The sequence below is a fragment of the Amblyomma americanum genome, chromosome 9, assembly GCF_052857255.1.
Source record: "Amblyomma americanum isolate KBUSLIRL-KWMA chromosome 9, ASM5285725v1, whole genome shotgun sequence".
NCBI classification, from domain to species: Eukaryota; Metazoa; Arthropoda; class Arachnida; order Ixodida; family Ixodidae; genus Amblyomma; species Amblyomma americanum.
This window is the reverse complement of record NC_135505.1, coordinates 104,680,221-104,698,890: the sequence shown is the minus strand read 5'-3', so window position 1 is coordinate 104,698,890 and position 18,670 is coordinate 104,680,221.

Below are 18,670 nucleotides of genomic sequence, written 5' to 3'. Positions count from 1 at the left end.
AACGTGCGAGAAGCAGGGGTTCTCTCGGGAAACGTGGCCACAGCGCTTGCTCACTTTGTTACCCGGCGAGGCGGCCGACGTAGTCGCTCGCTTGAAGAGAGAGGAGGCAGAGGATTTCGACCAAGTGAAATCGAGTCTGCTAAAAAAGTACAGGCTGTCAGCGGAGGCGTTCCGTCGGAAGTTTCGGGAAAATGAAAAAGGCAGAAATGAGTCATATACAGAGTTTGCCTACAGGCTTATGTCAAACATGCAGGAGTGGCTCAAAGAAGAGAAAGCGTTTGGTGACCACGAGAAAATTCTGCAGTGTTTCGGGCTGGAACAGTTTTATAGTCGGTTACCTGAGAACGTGCGGTACTGGGTCTTGGATAGGCCAGACGTTAGTACAGTGGCTAAAGCCGCCGAGCTAGCCGAGGAGTTTGTGACGCGTCGGGCTCGCGGAGCTAAGGACGGTCAAAAGGGTGAATTTGGCTCCAAGTCTGAGAGGCCGAAGTTCACACCCATGAGAGCAAGGGGGGACACGCGTAGTGCGGATGCGAGTGAAAGCAGTCCGACCGAACGTAAGGAGACGGCGGCAGCCGAAGCCGAACGCAGAAAGCGGTTCGAGAGGAGGCAAGCGCGCGTGTGTTATACGTGCCAGAAGCCGGGTCACTTTTCGGCGCAGTGTCCAGAAACAAAAAGAGAAGTCGTGTGTTTGTCATTATGTAGCACTGACGAGAACATGAAGCTTCTCGAGCCTTACATGCGAGACTTCCTCGTGAACGGGAAAGAGTGCCGAGTGCTTCGTGATTCCGCAGCTACAATGGATGTAGTTCACACCTCTTACGTAGAACCCGATATGTTCACGGGCGAGTGCGCATGGATCAAGCAAGCAGTGGAAGCTCACAGCGTGTGTCTGCCCGTAGCAAAAGTGCTTATTGAAGGACCTTTCGGAGCACTTGAGACGGAGGCCGTAGTGTCATCTAGGCTGCCCCCCCAGTACCCGTACCTATTTTCGAACAGGTCCGATCACCTCCTGCGCGAGAAGGGGCTTTTGTTTGGTGAGGCTAGCGTTCAGGCCTTAACCAGATCAGGAGTTCGGGAGCTCGCTGCAAAGGCGGTAGTTGCGGGGCCGACGTTGTCGAACAATGAGAAAGGGTCGGAGGCGCAGCAAGCTGATATTCAGAGCACGTCAGAACTGGATAAAATTGAGCCTGTAGCGTTGAAGGCACCAGGTACTGGAGAGGAAATGCCCGACACGGGAAAGTTAGAAGAGCTTCCGGTCGAGCTTCCGGGACTAGGCTCAGTGACGAACAGGGAAGACACTGATCAGGTCATTAGTGACTTAATCATTAAAGCACCGCTGTCAGCTGAGCAGAGAACCGAACTACACCAACTCTTACAAGAGTTTCAAGGTCAGTTCTCTGAGAGGCCTGGTAGGACTTCTGTCCTTACGCATGATATAGAACTTACCTCCCCAGAGCCAGTACGATCCAAGGCGTACCGGGTGTCACCCCGCCAGCGCGATATTATGGAGGCCGAGGTAAAGAAAATGCTACAGCTCGGAGTTATTGAGGCGGGTGAGAGTGATTATACCTCCCCTTTGATTTTAGTTGAGGTACCGGGCAAGGAACCTCGTCCTTGCGTCGACTACCGCAGGCTTAATTCCATCACTAAGGATCAAATTTATCCGATCCCTAACATCGAGGAGCGCCTTGAGAAAGTTAGTAGCGCTCAGTTTATTTCCACCCTAGATCTTGTCAGGGGTTATTGGCAGGTTCCACTTACAGAAGAGGCTAGTAGGTATGCGGCGTTCATTTCACCAATGGGAACATTCCGTCCTAAAGTTTTGAGTTTTGGTTTGAGGAACGCGCCATACTGCTTTTCAAGCCTCATGGACAAAGTGTTGCGGGGACAGGAAGAATTCGCTTTACCGTATTTAGACGACGTAGCGATATTCTCCGCATCCTGGTCTGAGCATATGGCACACTTGCGGGCAGTGCTAACCCGCCTGCGCGAAGCGGGCTTGACAGTCAAGGCTCCCAAGTGCCAATTAGCACAGGCCGAGGTAGTCTACCTCGGTCACGTGATTGGACAGGGTCGTCGCCGCCCCTCTGAAATAAAGGTGGCCGCTGTGCGAGACTTCCCGCAACCGCGCACGAAGACCGATATTCGGTCGTTCTTAGGTGTCGCCGGCTACTATCAGAGGTACATCCCCAGGTACTCCGATATCGCGGCTCCCCTGACGGATGCTCTAAGAAAAACAGAGCCCCAAACAGTCGTCTGGAGCGAGACAAAGGAAAGAGCTTTTAGCGCCTTAAAGAGCGCCCTAACAAGCCAGCCTGTGCTACGATCGCCAGACTACACAAAAGGGTTCGTTGTTCAGTGCGATGCTAGTGAGCGAGGCATGGGCGTTGTACTGTGCCAAAGGGACAATGGAGAAGTGGAACACCCCGTCCTGTATGCTAGTCGTAAGCTGACCTGTCGTGAGCAGGCGTACAGCGCCACCGAGAAAGAGTGTGCGTGTCTCGTGTGGGCCGTTCAGACATTGTCATGCTACCTAGCCGGCTCGAGGTTTATCATTGAGACGGATCACTGCCCTCTCCAATGGCTGCAGACCATCTCTCCCAAAAATGGCCGCCTCCTGCGCTGGAGCCTCGCTTTGCAACAATATTCCTTTGAGGTGCGTTACAAAAAGGGGAGTCTCAACGGTAACGCCGATGGCTTAAGTCGAAGCCCCTAACGTAGGAATCCGCCTCAAAGTTGTTGGTTACTGATGTTTTCTTCCTGAGGCAGGATTTTTAACATATTGCTTTTGTTTAGTGTTTCAAAGTGATTATGTGCTTTCTAGTGCAATTTTCCAATTTGTGGACGCGTTCTGAGTGCTGCTTGACTACTGTAAGGAACTAGGCAGTAGTATAAAAGGGGAAAGAGCCTGGCAGAGCTTAGTGAGGGTTGTCTCGTGCTTGCTGACTGAGCGGTTGCGTTTCGGCGTAGTTCTAACGCTTGCTGGGAACGAGCACAAAAATGGCAACTCTCCCGAAGTGACTTTGCAGTGTCCTATGTGATCCTGAACCCGAGAACGAGGCCTTCTCTGTGCGCTGAGCTCAAGCAACGTCGAGGGACGACCGGTTTCGTTTACGAGCATCATCGAGCGACATCCCTCTGGACAGCGGATGCAGTCCCCTGACCATCGGGATCTCCTTCTCCCGGCGGGGCGGTCTGTTACGTCTCGCCTTCGACGCGCGGTATAGCCGGCGCGGATGCAACGGACGCCGCGGCTTCGTTCATCGCGGCCGCAACGCCTCCCGCCAAGCGCGTCCAGACAGGTTTCAGTGCCACGTGTCGTCGTGCGTGCGTGTGTGTGTGTGTGCATGCTGCTGCCCACGCTTGTCAAAGCGCGGCAGCCGGGGAGAGGAGCACCCCAACTGGGAGGCGAGGAGGTCTGACCGGCGCCGGCCTGGCTGACGCGCCCGTCACGTCTGGACATGTTCAAGCGTCGCCGTATCGGACGCCTCTTCCCAAGCCGTTCCCTCTTGCCCTCGACTCCGTGGGTATAAAGCGAGCTGCCCCGGACGCCAACGAGAGACTTCGATTCCTTCCTTCGAGTAACGTGGTCGCCCTGACCGGCTGCTCTTTTGCGATGCCAGAATAAACAAGTTGTTCTGTTGCCAGTCGACTCATCCTTTGCCGGGACCTTCGGATGTTTTCTGCTTTGCCCCAGGCCGCCAGGCCAACGCTACCCTTGGGGCTTGCAACCCAAATGCAACAGAATACGAGTTTGAGACCCCTGGCCTAGAAGGTGCTTCAGTCGGATACTACTCAAGAACGCAGAGCCCTTACCTCTAACCTATCAAAGGACAACATTCCCGCCAATGGCGTCGGCCGATTCTCATGACGCTCTTGCGTGACAGGGCAGGGAGCGGCGCCATAATGGAGAGAAGGGTCTATACCCAGCATAGCAAGACGGGATTTCCCCCTTCTACCTATCACTCTCTGCATTGTGACGCTGTCAAGATCATAAGAATCGGCTGTCACCATAGGCTGGAAGGGGGTCCTTTGACGGGGAAAAGTAGCTGCGTTCTTGAGTTGTATCCGACTATAGAAGCCATTTATAGTGCGCGCGCAGACATACTGTTGCGACGCATGCCTCTCGAAGCTCGACCGACGTTACTATTGGGTAGCGTGGCGTCGTCGGCGGGCTGCAGGCAACCGGTAGACCATGGCGACCGAGCAAGGACGAGACGATTTCTAGTACGAAACTTGCACTGTTTATTCCAAGGTTGGTGAAAGATGAAGAGAAGAGAATGAATGAATATCAAAAGTACATTTTGGAGCCCCTTAAATAGGCTCTCTACAATCGTCGGAGGGATCTTGCAACCGTCGACGTCACGTGACCGGCACAGAGTCTGATTGGCGGAAAGAAGTCACGCCTCATTGCGACGAGGCATGGTGAGAGAAGGTCGGGTGAAATTCCTTTCTGCACATGGTGCCAGACCCCAACCCTGTCAGAAGGTACGCCTCATTTCGACGAAGCATGGTGAGACACGGTCGGTTGAATTTCCTTTCTGCACGTGGTGACGGACACCAACCCTGTCATGAGAAGTCACGCCTCATTTCGACGAAGCATGGTGAGAGACGGTCGGGTGAAATTCCTTTCTGCACCTGGTGCCAGACGCCAACCGTAACAATACACACCAGGCAGGTAACCAGGAATTTCTTCGGGAGGGGCCCAAGGTATTTTTCCTAGCGTAGGCAAGAGCACGCACGCTAAATTCGAGAAACAGCGTACGTGACGCGCACGTACGTTAAACCTAGATTTTGAAATAGCGTTTGGCGCTTGCGCAGTACGAAGCACGCTATTTTATAGCGCACGCTATGGCTTTGCGTATGCCTTCGTGCACAACTCTAATTTTTTCTTTTTTTTGGGGGGGGGGGGGTGGGGGGGGGGTTGCTGGCGGTTGCTTGAGAATTACCAATTGCAAAGGGGAGGGGGTTGAGCTTGATTTCGGGGGCCCGGGGGCCTTACCTAGGATACGTGCATGATACACACACAAAAGAGAACACATACTAGAATACAGAGCTAGTGTTAAGCTGCAATAGAAATAGGAGCCTTGAAATATAAGTCGCTCATGATAGACGAGCCCGCTGTTCATGTGAGACGCAATATTGCGCAATCGCCTTTCGCGGGATTAGGGATAATGCGTGCTTCGAATCTATTAAAGATGCAAGCGGCTCAACAAGAGGCTACTAGAGGCCGTTTCGTTGTAGTACGATACGTAAGCGAAATGATGTGCACTAGAAAAGGGCTGGAAATGCTTCCATCGCGCGTCATGGAAGATTCATGCTTCTCGATTGCCCTGCTGACGTTTTCAGGAACAGCACGGAACTATTTCGAGCGGGTGTGTCCACCTGATGCATCCCAGCCGGGATACGGCAGCCGCGGGGAAAGAGTGGGGAGAAGAAGGGAAAGGGGTGGAGACGGTAGACGGAGGGTGGAGTCAACACCCTCTAGAGAATTATCTTTAGAGGGTGTTGGTGGAGTACGTAGCACAAGAAGGTATTGTGACTCTCTCCTCTACCCTCGTCCCTCTTTCTTGTGCGGGGGTGCGTGCAGGTGCGTGTCAGTCATTCCCTCCGTGGTCCCACACTTTCTCGTGACTGTCGCGAATGTCTCCCCACCCCTGAAAGCGAACGGCGTGCCGTTTCCTGTTTCGCGCACGTGCGCCCAGTGGAGACCCACCGAGGACTACACCGTGCTATCGGCGAGAGCGGTGTCGAAAAACAAGAGGAAGAGTGATGGCCTTTTCAGCAATGGTGAGCTCATATTCTTCTTGAGTCAAATATCCGTTGTCTAGTAGGGACAAACGGGCGAGTTGGCATTAAGGTGAGCGTACTATTTGGAGAAGCGGCACACAATGACGGTGTGTCGAAGTCAGGACACGACGAGCTCTGAGTGTGCGGGCTTCTTGAGTTTGCGTCCTATCGGTGCGCGCCGGTTCTTCAGACTGTACGGTGCAAAAAATCGTTATTTTCCTAATTTCGTCTAATTCCGTGGTTTGGATATTGCAGAGATAATTCTGAGTCGTATACAAGGTGTCGTCATGAAATGTCGCAACATAAATATGCCACGGAGAGCTAAGCTGCAGCGAACTGCTTGTCTTGACAGTGTGCAATGTGTTGTCACATGACACAGGCTGTCCTGGCAGTGACTGTATTTACGGAAGGAGGTTTGTTTGTGTGTGTGCGCGTGGGCGTGTGTGTGTGCGCGTGCGCGTGTGTGTGTGTGTGTGGAGGAGAGGAGCATCGAAATATCTGGTAGTTTTTATGGGCGTTCAAGCAGCAGTGTATTTTGTATTGGACATTGGTCGGGTGGGCACTTGGAGCGCATTATTGCGAATTATTCTTGAAGGAACAGCGCTGACGATGGAAATCCAAGATGGAAATCGCGATGGTTTTCTAAAAGCGATCGATTGGCTCCTTTTATAAGAAGCGTACTGCAGAATCTCGCCCCCCATCCCCTGCTCCTGTCTCTCTGCGTTTGCTTGAAGCTGATTTCCCTGCCGTGTTTAAGAAGAACACAATACTGGAAAGAGGCAACTTTTTCATAAACTCGGCCTTTTTTGTGCAAATATTTAGCAGAAAGGCCTTATAAAGTCACTGTCACATCAAGCATCGCTGGACTACGTCAGTTTAATGAGTTGGCAACATGCTGAATTCTATAAGTCAGTTTTTCCATAAAGCGGATTTCCATACAAAATGTCACGTGCTCAGACTGCATTAGCACCTGGTTTCTTAACTGTAAGGATGGCATGTGGGTGTGCAACAGCACGGGACATGGATCAGCGTGTCACATTCTGGTGCATATATATGGTTCGTCAGTTCGCTCTTATGCGTGAGTGATAGGTGACTGAAAAGTTTGACTACAATGGGATAGTTACCTGCACTCTCAACTTCTTTCACACTTGTTATCACTGCTTTTCTACTCAGGAGTAAGGAGCGGGGAAGGAATGGTTAGAGGAGGCGTTCTGGATGAGGAGTAGCAGTAATAGTGGTAGTGGTTTATTGAAAGAAAAATTCAAAAGGGAGGGAAAGGAAGTTGCTGGCAGCGGCAATTGCTTTCTACTACCTTGAGCAGCGGAGCTGCAGTAAGCGGAAATAAAAGGGACAGATGATAACCAGCAGAAGTACAAAGGGGCGCGAAAAAGGATAAGTGAGCGCTACCTAAAGCCTTTATCGAAAGTTTCGAGCCCAGGGGGTTTGCTTCTGAACCACATCGTGTGGCTCATACTGCATCCCTAGCATTCCGAATCTCCCGAAGAGAGAAATCTTCACGCAAGGGCATCTTACTGAAGAAGGTAAGATTTCTTTACCGAGAAATTCTCTTGCTGGAAAAATTGCAGCGCAGCAGTAACAAATACAAGACGAGAAGGACGCAAACACAAGCGCTGACTAACAACTGTGTTTTATTGCTCTGAGCCAGCCTATATAAGAACTAGGTACAAAACAACAAAAACAGAAACCAACACATCACCTCACGCATTCGTGGCACGATTATCGGAATTGTCTCCCGTTCCTCCAATCTTTCGTCCTATCATTGCCGTTCAGAAATGACATTTCTTTTTCACTAAGGCACACAGAGGGGTTGCTGACACACTTATCTGCGCATTTTGATATCGCCAGAGCTTCTGCTATCAACCTCGTGGTGGTGTCCCGACACTTACGAAGAATAACTGTGCTTTCAAGGGCAGGGGTGCAGCCTTTGCACTTGCTACAGTGTAAGGCGAGTTCCCCTGAGTTTGGGTCCCTTAGGTTCCTTTTGTGCTCTTGTAGCCTTGTGTTCAGACATCTCCCTGTTTGGCCTATATAGATGCTGCCGCACGACAGGGGAATTGAATATACGACATCTTTTTCGCAATCGACGAGACGCGGACGGTGCCTCGTCACGCAGTCGGGCTCACGTTCGGTGTCAGAATTTACTCCTCTGCACAACTGATGCAGTTTCTTCGGGGCCGAGAAGAAAATATCAATTCCCGCTCTGTTTCCTATCCTTTTCAGTTTGTGTGATACTGCATGTAGGTATGGTATCACAGCTGCCTTTGTTCGACGTTCATTTGTGGTGGGCCCATTTCGCGATTGTTTCAGTATGCCCTCTGCAACAGCAATTAGGAGATGCGCTGGATATCCGGCTTGCTCAAGACGCCCCACTTGGCTTCGAAAGGCTTCCTCTTTACGGTGCCCACATGTTTTCTCAAGAGCGCTCACAAAGCACGACTTCACAATGGCCCTCTTCACAAGCTTTGAGTGCGCTGAGGCATACGGGAGGACTGGTTTTTTACCCCTCGGCTCACAGGCCCAGCAAACGTGATCAGAGCCAAAGTACAGTCCTAAATCTAGGAACCTAATGTGGCCGTTGGCTGGCCGCTCATGAGTCACCTCCAACGGTCGAAGACACTCGGAAAACATTGTCAAAACTTCGGGCACTCGCGTATTCGCACAACCGTTTTCGTCGTTCAAGATTACGAGAAAATCGTCTACAAACCTAAACACTTCGTCTATGCCAAACTCAGCGCATCGTTCCCGTATCTTGCGGTCCCGGACACCAAGGCATATATCGCTTAGTACGGGCGCGACACAAGAACCAATGCAAATCCCGTTTCTTTGAGAGACAATGTGGTCTTCGAACTGTGCAAAGGTGGAATTCAGGTAAGTGTCCAGCAGCTCCAAGAAGCTACTGACAGCCACGCCTGAAGCATTTTGAAATTTGACGGCACCATGGGCCTCGATACAATCTCTGACATCGCTTAACAGGTCGTCATGCGGGATGGAATAGTACAAGTCTTTTATGTCCACAGATATGGCAGTAAAACTACCTCCGCGCCTATCTTTTAAGTAGTCAATCACCTGCTCGGAGCCTTTCACCTGAAAAGGGTCGTCAATATTGAGCACGTTTAGATGAGTCTGGAGAAACTTTCCTAGATTTTTCTGCCATGCCCCGTTCTCCGAAACAATGACACGGAGTGGACAGTCAGGCTTGTGCGTTTTTGCGCTAAAAAATATATCTATGCAGAGCTTATTGTCACCATTGATACTCCGAGCAAGCTTGTCCAGGTTTAAACTTTCGCATAGCTGTATAGCATGACGTTTCACTTTTTTCAACGACACTTCGTCGTGCCTGTCAAAGACCGAGTGCACTGCATCAGTAGTTCGCGATTTATATGCTTCGCTTGACATAACGACAAAGCCACCCTCTTTGTCCGCCGGTAACAGATTGAGAGACCTTCCCTTTAGACAATCAACAACTCTTCTAAGCGACATATTCCTTACATGTCCACTGCGAGTGCCCGAAGTTTTGACAATGTTTTCCGAGTGTCTTCGACCGTTGGAGGTGACTCATGAGCGGCCAGCCAACGGCCACATTAGGTTCCTAGATTTAGGACTGTACTTTGGCTCTGATCACGTTTGCTGGGCCTGTGAGCCGAGGGGTAAAAAACCAGTCCTCCCGTATGCCTCAGCGCACTCAAAGCTTGTGAAGAGGGCCATTGTGAAGTCGTGCTTTGTGAGCACTCTTGAGAAAACATGTGGGCACCGTAAAGAGGAAGCCTTTCGAAGCCAAGTGGGGCGTCTTGAGCAAGCCGGATATCCAGCGCATCTCCTAATTGCTGTTGCAGAGGGCATACTGAAACAATCGCGAAATGGGCCCACCACAAATGAACGTCGAACAAAGGCAGCTGTGATACCATACCTACATGCAGTATCACACAAACTGAAAAGGATAGGAAACAGAGCGGGAATTGATATTTTCTTCTCGGCCCGAAGAAACTGCATCAGTTGTGCAGAGGAGTAAATTCTGACACCGAACGTGAGCCCGACTGCGTGACGAGGCACCGTCCGCGTCTCGTCGATTGCGAAAAAGATGTCGTATATTCAATTCCCTGTCGTGCGGCAGCATCTATATAGGCCAAACAGGGAGATGTCTGAACACAAGGCTACAAGAGCACAAAAGGAACCTAAGGGACCCAAACTCAGGGGAACTCGCCTTACACTGTAGCAAGTGCAAAGGCTGCACCCCTGCCCTTGAAAGCACAGTTATTCTTCGTAAGTGTCGGGACACCACCACGAGGTTGATAGCAGAAGCTCTGGCGATATCAAAATGCGCAGATAAGTGTGTCAGCAACCCCTCTGTGTGCCTTAGTGAAAAAGAAATGTCATTTCTGAACGGCAATGATAGGACGAAAGATTGGAGGAACGGGAGACAATTCCGATAATCGTGCCACGAATGCGTGAGGTGATGTGTTGGTTTCTGTTTTTGTTGTTTTGTACCTAGTTCTTATATAGGCTGGCTCAGAGCAATAAAACACAGTTGTTAGTCAGCGCTTGTGTTTGCGTCCTTCTCGTCTTGTATTTGTTACTGCTGCGCTGCAATTTTTCCAGTATGCAGAACCAACTAGCCAGTCACTATGTTTTAAGCAAATTCTCTTGCCTTCTACGGAAATTTTATGTACCTAGAAATTGCCCGGGAGAGAAATCTTCGCTACAACTTTCACGATTGCTACAAGAACCCCACTGCATGGCATAAACGTCAAACCCCTGGGCTTAAAACTTGTATGAAAGGCTTTACATTTTTTGCAAAATACAAAAGTAAACACGTTTGCGCACGCGCAAGTGACCCCTCTCTTATGGATGTGCTCGCCGGTAGTTGTTTATTGGTTTTTTTTAATTGTTTCTGAGGAAGTGAACAGCGCACTACCGGTCTCAAACCGGTGTAGACGTCCACCATGCTGCGAGGCAAGGGAATAAGTGAAAGAGAGAAAGCGGCGGTGTGTTGGAGGGTGATCGTATCGCGTCGCGTCCCTAGGGAGCGGGACAATCGTGTTCGGAAAATCCGGTAATGTCTCTCACTCCAATGCGTTGCAGAGGGCATTTTGTCAGCGTCCCTAGAAAAGCCGGATGCGCTACTTCCCCCCCCCCCCCATCTCCCTTTGTGCAGCGTCTTTTATACCCGCGAGCACACTTTAATAATAATAATAATCATAATAATAATAACTGGTTTTGGAGAAAAGGAAATGGCGCAGTATCTGTCTCATATATCACACTTGCCGCTTTTAGTTTGTGGCTGGGGGGGGGGGGGGGGGGGTACAGTGTCGCAAGAAAGGAGCCACCTGCCTAAGCTACTACTGAATATGGTCTGTAGAGTACGTCCTCAATGAAATGAAACTCATTGATGAAGTTGCAATAAATTCTTGGAGCTGAGCCTTTGCCTTTTGCTTTTTAGGGCTGCGGGACACGCGCCGGTCAGTTAAGAATGACGAACGACTACTTGGAGAAGTCCATCGCTTGCGGTCTGGACTGTAGGTTCCGAAATGCCTAGCCCAAATCTTACTAACGCTGGGGACGAGTGCTGCGAACAAAATAAAGGTCGACTGCTTGCGCCGCGAACGTTGGCTGTATGAAACGCGGTTCAATCCCGTTGGTCTTGCCGTGTGCCGTTTCGCTCCGATCATAGCCCGAACAAACCGTGGCTGTGTTTTCGTTCTTCACATAAAGGGCCGCCTCGCTTCCCGTCGTTAGTGAGCACAGGTGCTGCGTACGGAACAAAGGACTTCATTCATGGACATTCATTCACGGCTGCCCCGGCCCAACGTGGGCGAAACTTCCTCTTCACGCTTCAGCATTCCTCACAGGCATCTCGCTTTCTTATTTTTTTATTTAGTTGTTTTACTAGGCTCTCATGGCTACCCTTTCGCAGACTGTCTTGGTCGCTAAAGGCCGATTCACACGACGGTCCGTTCGCCCGCGGCCCGCGCATCGGCTGTTCATGCGCCACTAAAAACTTGCCTGCTATCCGATAACGTAAAGCGGATGCGACGGACCAAAAGAGCAGACGACGCGCTGGGTGTATCACTGTTGCCAGATTATTTTAAACCGTTTGGCAACGCTGCTCAAACTGGTTTTTTCCTCCCGACCAGTGACTGCGATTGAATGGTGCAGGTGCGGCCGTTTGTCCAATTATTCAATGGCCTGGGCCGTCTTGCTAGCCCAGTCGATCGCTTTGTCACGGTAGAGAACGCATTGCATGCAGCTCGTCAAAACAGCCCGCCAGCTCAACGCCAGTCAGCGAAATGCGGCAGCCGAAATACTGGCAAGAGCGGTGGTTGCCAGAGCTAGCGCGCGCATCTTCGCGGGCCGCCGCTAATTCCTGGGAGGGAAGAACTTCCTTGGTTGCCCAGTCCGCGGGCCAACAGCACGCCTCTCAATTTGGTGACGCATGAACACGTGATGCGCGGGCCGCGGGCGAACAGTCCGTCGTGTGAATCGGCGTTAAACAGATAGGAATCTTCGGCTAGAATTTTTTTTTGCGAGCAAGATCATAAAACATTTTTATTTGTTCGCGTTCTTAACAGGTTCCATGATCGGAACATCACATGAACGGGTATAAAGGTTAACACGAAATTACGGTCTGGAAATGCCAGTTGTATAGATACAAAATTCCAAGATGTTCTGCTATTCTCCGGGTCATGAAAAAACAAGAGCTTAGCTGTAACGAAATCCGCAGAAGGATACCTATAGTCGGATACAACTCAGGAACGAAGCGGCGAAGGGCGTGGACCCATTTCTATGAGGTCGCGTTTAATCAGTAATGGATCCCAAGCCACGCTAGGCTAACCCCGGTTAAGCTAACGTCACAGGAGATTAAGCACGGAATAGCCCCGACATCAAAAAAGGGGTCTATGCTAATCACTGGAGGGCTTCCTTTGAGGAGCATTGCCCGCTTCTTTCTTGAGTTATATCCGACCTCACTTAGGTACATGATGCATGTACTGTCAGCGTCAAATGAAACGCTAACAAAAGAATTTCACCGTGAACTGCAAAACTGGAAGATGTTGCACAAGCAAAGCAGCATACAAGAACGGCTGCTATTCGCATCGCGGACCTTTTAAAAAACCGTTCTTTGGAAGTGTAATATGACACGCCTGTTTTTCCTCTCCAGCCGCAATTATTTTTGTTTCTTTCTGCCAGCGCTTGAGTTCATTTTTTCGCGTTTCATTTCACGCTGATGGTACTTACAACGCTGTGATGTAGATAATGCTATTAAAATTAGTGAAGTGGTGGATCCATTTCGGACCCTTTCTTTGTCTTCAACATTCGGAATGCTTTCTGGAAGACTATTCCAGCACTCAATGGCACAATTGAATAATAAAAATGTATTGCACAGTTGAGATACCTGGCAAAGCTGAGAAGTTGAACGCTTGCGTACGACCGAATGGACGTTGAATAAGTAAACGTCATGAACATCAAGATGATCCTTCCTTGAGAAAAATGTCGTTAACAACCACCGCCGCGTGAAAGAAGTTTCACGGGGTTCACGTCTACTGTCGTGTAGGCTAATTGATGCGAAGAGATGCAAGGACTCCAGGCCGATGTTTAATTCAGTTGCCCAGCATTGAGAAAGAGTCGGGTGTTGTGCTCGTGCTCCCTTCCTGCTATTGAGTTCGGCGAATTTGGACATGGGGAGGATTCCCTGAAAAACACCGCTAAGGTGAATGAGCCCTCTAGAAGAAACGTGGCTGCAGGAATGCCGGAAGCAGCGAAGATAATAGCGTCCCCACGTGTTCGAACATGCCATCGGTTCGACGAACGGAGTGTTGTCCTCTTCAGTCACGCTGGGGTTGAACAATTGCCCGAGAGCTGCGCCTTCGACAGTGGTTCCACGTTCCGGTCATCAGACGACAGAGTACAAGATCTTTCAACCCATGCTGGGAGACAGCCCGCATTCCTGTGTCACGCAGGCGCCTTCCAGTTCCACATGGGCGCAGTCCGGACCCACGTGCACGCCCACCTGAAGGCCGCGTGGACGACAACGTGACCGGGTCCTGTTCCGTTTCCCTCGACCGAGCTGCGAGAGAACATCAGGACCGCCCTGCCGTGGGTAGTACCATCAGTGCCATCGTGTGATTGGACATCATTCATCGAACTGTATTCCCCAGCTAGGGATCTGGGGAATACGGAGAGTATTTAACGAGCTGCTGGTTTGGTACCAGAAGAGAGCCCCCCTCTTGAGGGTACCCTTTGCTGGGAGAGACCTCCGACCACCAAGAAGCTCTCATTACTGAGAAGCAATCTGTTGCTCTCACCTGTACAGTATGTAAAAAATCTTTGTATAAAGTTTTCCAAGTTTTCTTCCTCCGATCGTCCTCGTCTCTTCTCCGGCCCAGTCACGCTACCTGAATCCCAACAGGGGTCAGAAGTGAACGAAAACAAAACAAAACAAGAGAACAGCACAAACGACCTACACTCGGATACAACGTAAACCTGCAGTCAGGATCCGCCCACCTTTATGAGCGCCACACAATATTCATCCCTCGCAATAAAGTTTTGGTTTATGGGGATTTAACGTCGCAAAGCAACTCAGGCTATGAGGGACGCAGTAGTGGAGGGCTCCGGAAATTTCGACCGCCTGGGGTTCTTTAACGTGCACTGACATCGCACAGTACACGGGCCTCTAGAATTTCACCTCCACCGAAATTCGACCTCCGCGGCCGGGATCGAACCCGCGTCTTTCGAACCACCAAGCCGCCGCGGCGGCTTAACAATAAAGTAGACCGTTGTTAACTATTTTCTTGTTGCCTGAACGGGAAGCGTTTCAGACGACGATTTAACACCTCAAGAATTTGTATGCCTCTTGTTTGTTAAATATTGTGCTGCTGAAAAACGTTATAGGGCTTCAACGTAGTTAAACCCACTATACGTGCGAAAGCACGCATTTAGCCTGGTTGGCTCACGGTTATGCTTTGCTGGGTCTTCGGCACATATAGTAGTATTATTTCATGAAGACGATGACGTGCAAAGCGCAGCGTGAGAGCGTGTTGCAGTTTAACACAAGGCGTGATCGGCTGCAGCGATAGCATAGTGCTGCTCTCGTGCTCAGGCCAGCGAAGCTGATACGTTCGCGCCGCCTCGGGTTCGAAATCCAGTCACGGCAATATTGAATATATGTATTCAGGGTCAGGCTTCAGCGATGACTCGACTTTTGTAGCTTTAGACGTAAATTACAGCTATCGCTCTAAAAATTACTGGCAGATTTGCTTCGGCTGTTTGCGAATTAGGGGCGCTCGCACTTCTGTTTGGGTCCGAGGCTCGTTATAAGAGAGCAGTGCCATAGCGGTGTGCTGTGAATCCATTACGCACCGATGGGAGTTAAAGGGAAGCTGAAGCGGTTTTCAAATCGCATGAAACGCTCTGGTTGGGAAAAAAGGACCTTGAAAATCATGTGTGTAAATTTTTTCCCGATTCTGTCCGCAAACAGCTGCAATCGCTTCTTAAAAACCCGCCCCCGGCACGCTCTCGTCGCTTCCGGAAGCGCCAGGAGTGGGGAACGGCCGAGTGGGAGAACTGGCCGAAGTGACGCCATTCACGGAGAGTCGGCCGGCCGCCCGGCTGCACTTGCTTCGCTGCGGCCCGCGCTTTGGCGGTGAACCACAGATCAACGTAATCTTCTGCCAGTGCCGTTCACTTTCTCTGCTTCAGGGGTTCTGTGCAATGCTTGAAGCCTACATGTATATAAACCAGTTTTGGCATGGCACTTCTTTCTAACAGCGCTCAGCACACAGCTTGGTAGAATCCTTCGGTTGTTCTCCCCAGCCTCTTCCACGTTCACCAGACAATCTGGTACGTGGTACGCAGCATGCCGAAACTGCCTGCACGAAATATGTGAATCAATATTTCTCTTTTCGTTATATTACTTTCTTACTTGTTTGTAAACTCTGCCTTTTCCAGCTGGTTCACATCCATGCTGAGCCAAGGCCACTTCCAGCACTGTCTTTGAGGCACGAAGTATTGAACTCCTTTGAGCTCGTTACGCACTGTGTGCCTTTTTGCTTTTTCCTGATTGCTTGCACCTCATGGCAGCACAAGCAATTCTCTTAAATATTTCGTCAGCGTGCAGCACACGCAGCTGTACCTAAGTGAGCAAAAAAGCGATTATGTAAGCCTAGTATACTTGAGCAAAGTAAACATTTGCATTCATGAGCGCTTGGTCATGGCTGACGATCGACAATGGCGCCAGAATTCATACTAATTTGTCCTCGAGTCAGAACGGCAAAGTTGTCGAGTCGTGGTACGCATACATGTATATCATCCACAAGTAATTCTGCTGGCTATCTCGATGCGCAACATCAGCAACTATATCTCGCAGCACACTAGTTTTGATGAGTAGCACTGCGAGCTCCGAGACGCAGCCATAATTATTCTTCAAAAGCATGTTCAGCACGCAAAAAAAAACAACGCACGGGAGTAAGTGCAGAAGTTTCATGGTTGAACAGTAGCCCGAACATGCGACAGGAGGACAGCGCACACGGGAGCTTCCTCCCGGTCTCCTCATCTTTTCGCGCTGCAGTACAGCAGTGAACCCACTTCGACTCATCCAGTTTGGCATTTTTTGTAGCTCTAAAAGGCATTAGGGAGCAATTAGGCAAGTAACTATAAAAAATGAACAAACTAATGTTTTATCTCGTGTGACTCGTGTAAGCATGCCGGTGATCTGATTTAGGTCATGTTTACAGGCGTTACAAGAAGCTGGTCAAGATGAAAAAAAAAACAGAGAAAGAGAGACGCAGGACCAGGAAAAGACACACACAGACTAGCTGTCGCCGTAAAGAAGTTGGTGGCCAGGCTTTTATGCAGCAGCGGTGCACAACAATGTTTCCTCGCGATTTCCTTTTTTTATTGCCACTTGCACATGCACCTACACAAAAGAAATGCATGCGCATGCACCTACGCAAAACATACGTATCAGTCGAGATTTGGTTTTCGTGTTAACCTGGTAGGACGTGAAAGGCCCATGCTGGGTTAACGAAATTTCCGGCTTGCAGGCGCCGCCATGCGGTCGCTTCTCTATTACTTAGCTTCTTATCCGGCGGTGGCACCAGTTTTCGGTTTAGTCTATAGTTCTCAACGATTTCGGAATAGGTTTGCGCGCGCTCGTCCGGGTCCGACAGTCCCGCGGTTTCACAATTACCCGGAAGCAGAGAATATGGGGATGAGCTGACTACACCGGCGTCGACGCAGATACTGATAGCAGAGAAAGTTGGGAAGCCCTGCTGCGCAGCGAAGAACCCGCTCGGCAGAAACAAGCAAATCCGCCTGGCGGCTGAGGCCGCGAAGAGATAAAATCTCTTTGTTAGCCTTTAGTCATGGGGGCTTGGGACCCCGCCCTCCAGGCCTGCGTGCCGGGGGCGGTGAGTAGTAAGGGACCTCCTTTTCCGGCGGAAATAAAAGCTGTCATCCACCCATCCATCCAGTCGAGATTTCCAACACGTGAAAATGTCGCGACTTGATTTTCGTTGCCCGCGCACTCGGCGGCGTCGTTGTTTCCACCGTTTTCTGAAGCTGCTGATGGCTCGAGATTCCCGCGGATGACGTCACGACAGTCCCGGCCAATCACGGGAAGAGCTGCGTTCGCTCGGCGCCCTGAGGCGACGGGGCGCGTTTTCTTCTAAAAAACAGCTTTTTGCGTGTATTTCCGCTCTTGTTGAGTGAGATATTCTTTTTCAGCGGACTAAAAGCTATAAAATGACGCAGAGAACTCATTTTTTTCTAAAAGTGCTTCAGCTTCCCTTTAATGAAGACGACGACATCCAAAGCACAGCATGAATTTCCTTTCCTGTCAATTATTACATTTTGACTTCAAATTTTCTTTGAATCCCTCTCTTTACTATTATTATTATTATTATTATTATTATTATTATTATTATTATTATTATTATTATTATTATTATTATTATTATTATTATTATTATTATTATTACAAGTTTTGAAATCAAAACTATTATTCCTTTGCTGTTCATGACGAAGAATCCTCCGGTGTTGCTTTCCCGCGTGCTTTTCATTTTTATTGCCTTAGTACAGGTGAATAGCCAGCCGATTCTTGGCCATCCCCTAGTGTGGGTATGTGCCATCTTTTGATAGGCTAACAACAACAGGCAGTTAAACACACAGGATGTTCGACGGTGTACTTGTGCCCTGTTGTAAACTGTCGAAACAGATAAGGAAAAAATGCGGCGATCGCGTAGCGGTCTAAAGCAGTGGCCACTGACGGTGATATGTTTGCACCGCCGCTGGTTCCAAACTCACTCGTGACCATAGAGTGTTCTTGCATGTTTGGCCATAAAGCCTGCTGGCAAGCTTCACATAGCTCGTATGGCACGTGGTGTCCGCGGCTGCGGCCTAGTGGTTGAGCATCCGCCTCGCATGCGCGAGGTGCGGGGTTCGATGCCCAGCGCCCCCGGGTACCCACCAGTGATACAATGGATACAAGCTTTCCCCTTGTCTGGTGCTCGGCATAATCAGGGTGAAGTGCTTGGGAAATGGGTCTTTGACCCCACCTTGAGTTGAAGAAAAATAGCTTGTGCCATGGCGCTCTTCGGCCTCAGATGCCCTTGCGCCATAAAAACTTATAATCATCATCATTATCGTTTGCCACGTGGCAACCTGCCATGGTTCATTGTTACCAACTGCTGTTTTTCAAGTTGTATCCTGCTGTAGCCTTCCGGGGTAACTTTTCGGTTTCCCAGAAAGCCACAAGAACTCACCACCCCTTGTGGCCGCCTCCAGGTGAGGAGGAGGTGGAGGAAGAAAGCGACCATGTGGCGTGCGTTTGTACCACGTTGTAAGAATAATATAATTATTGTACCGT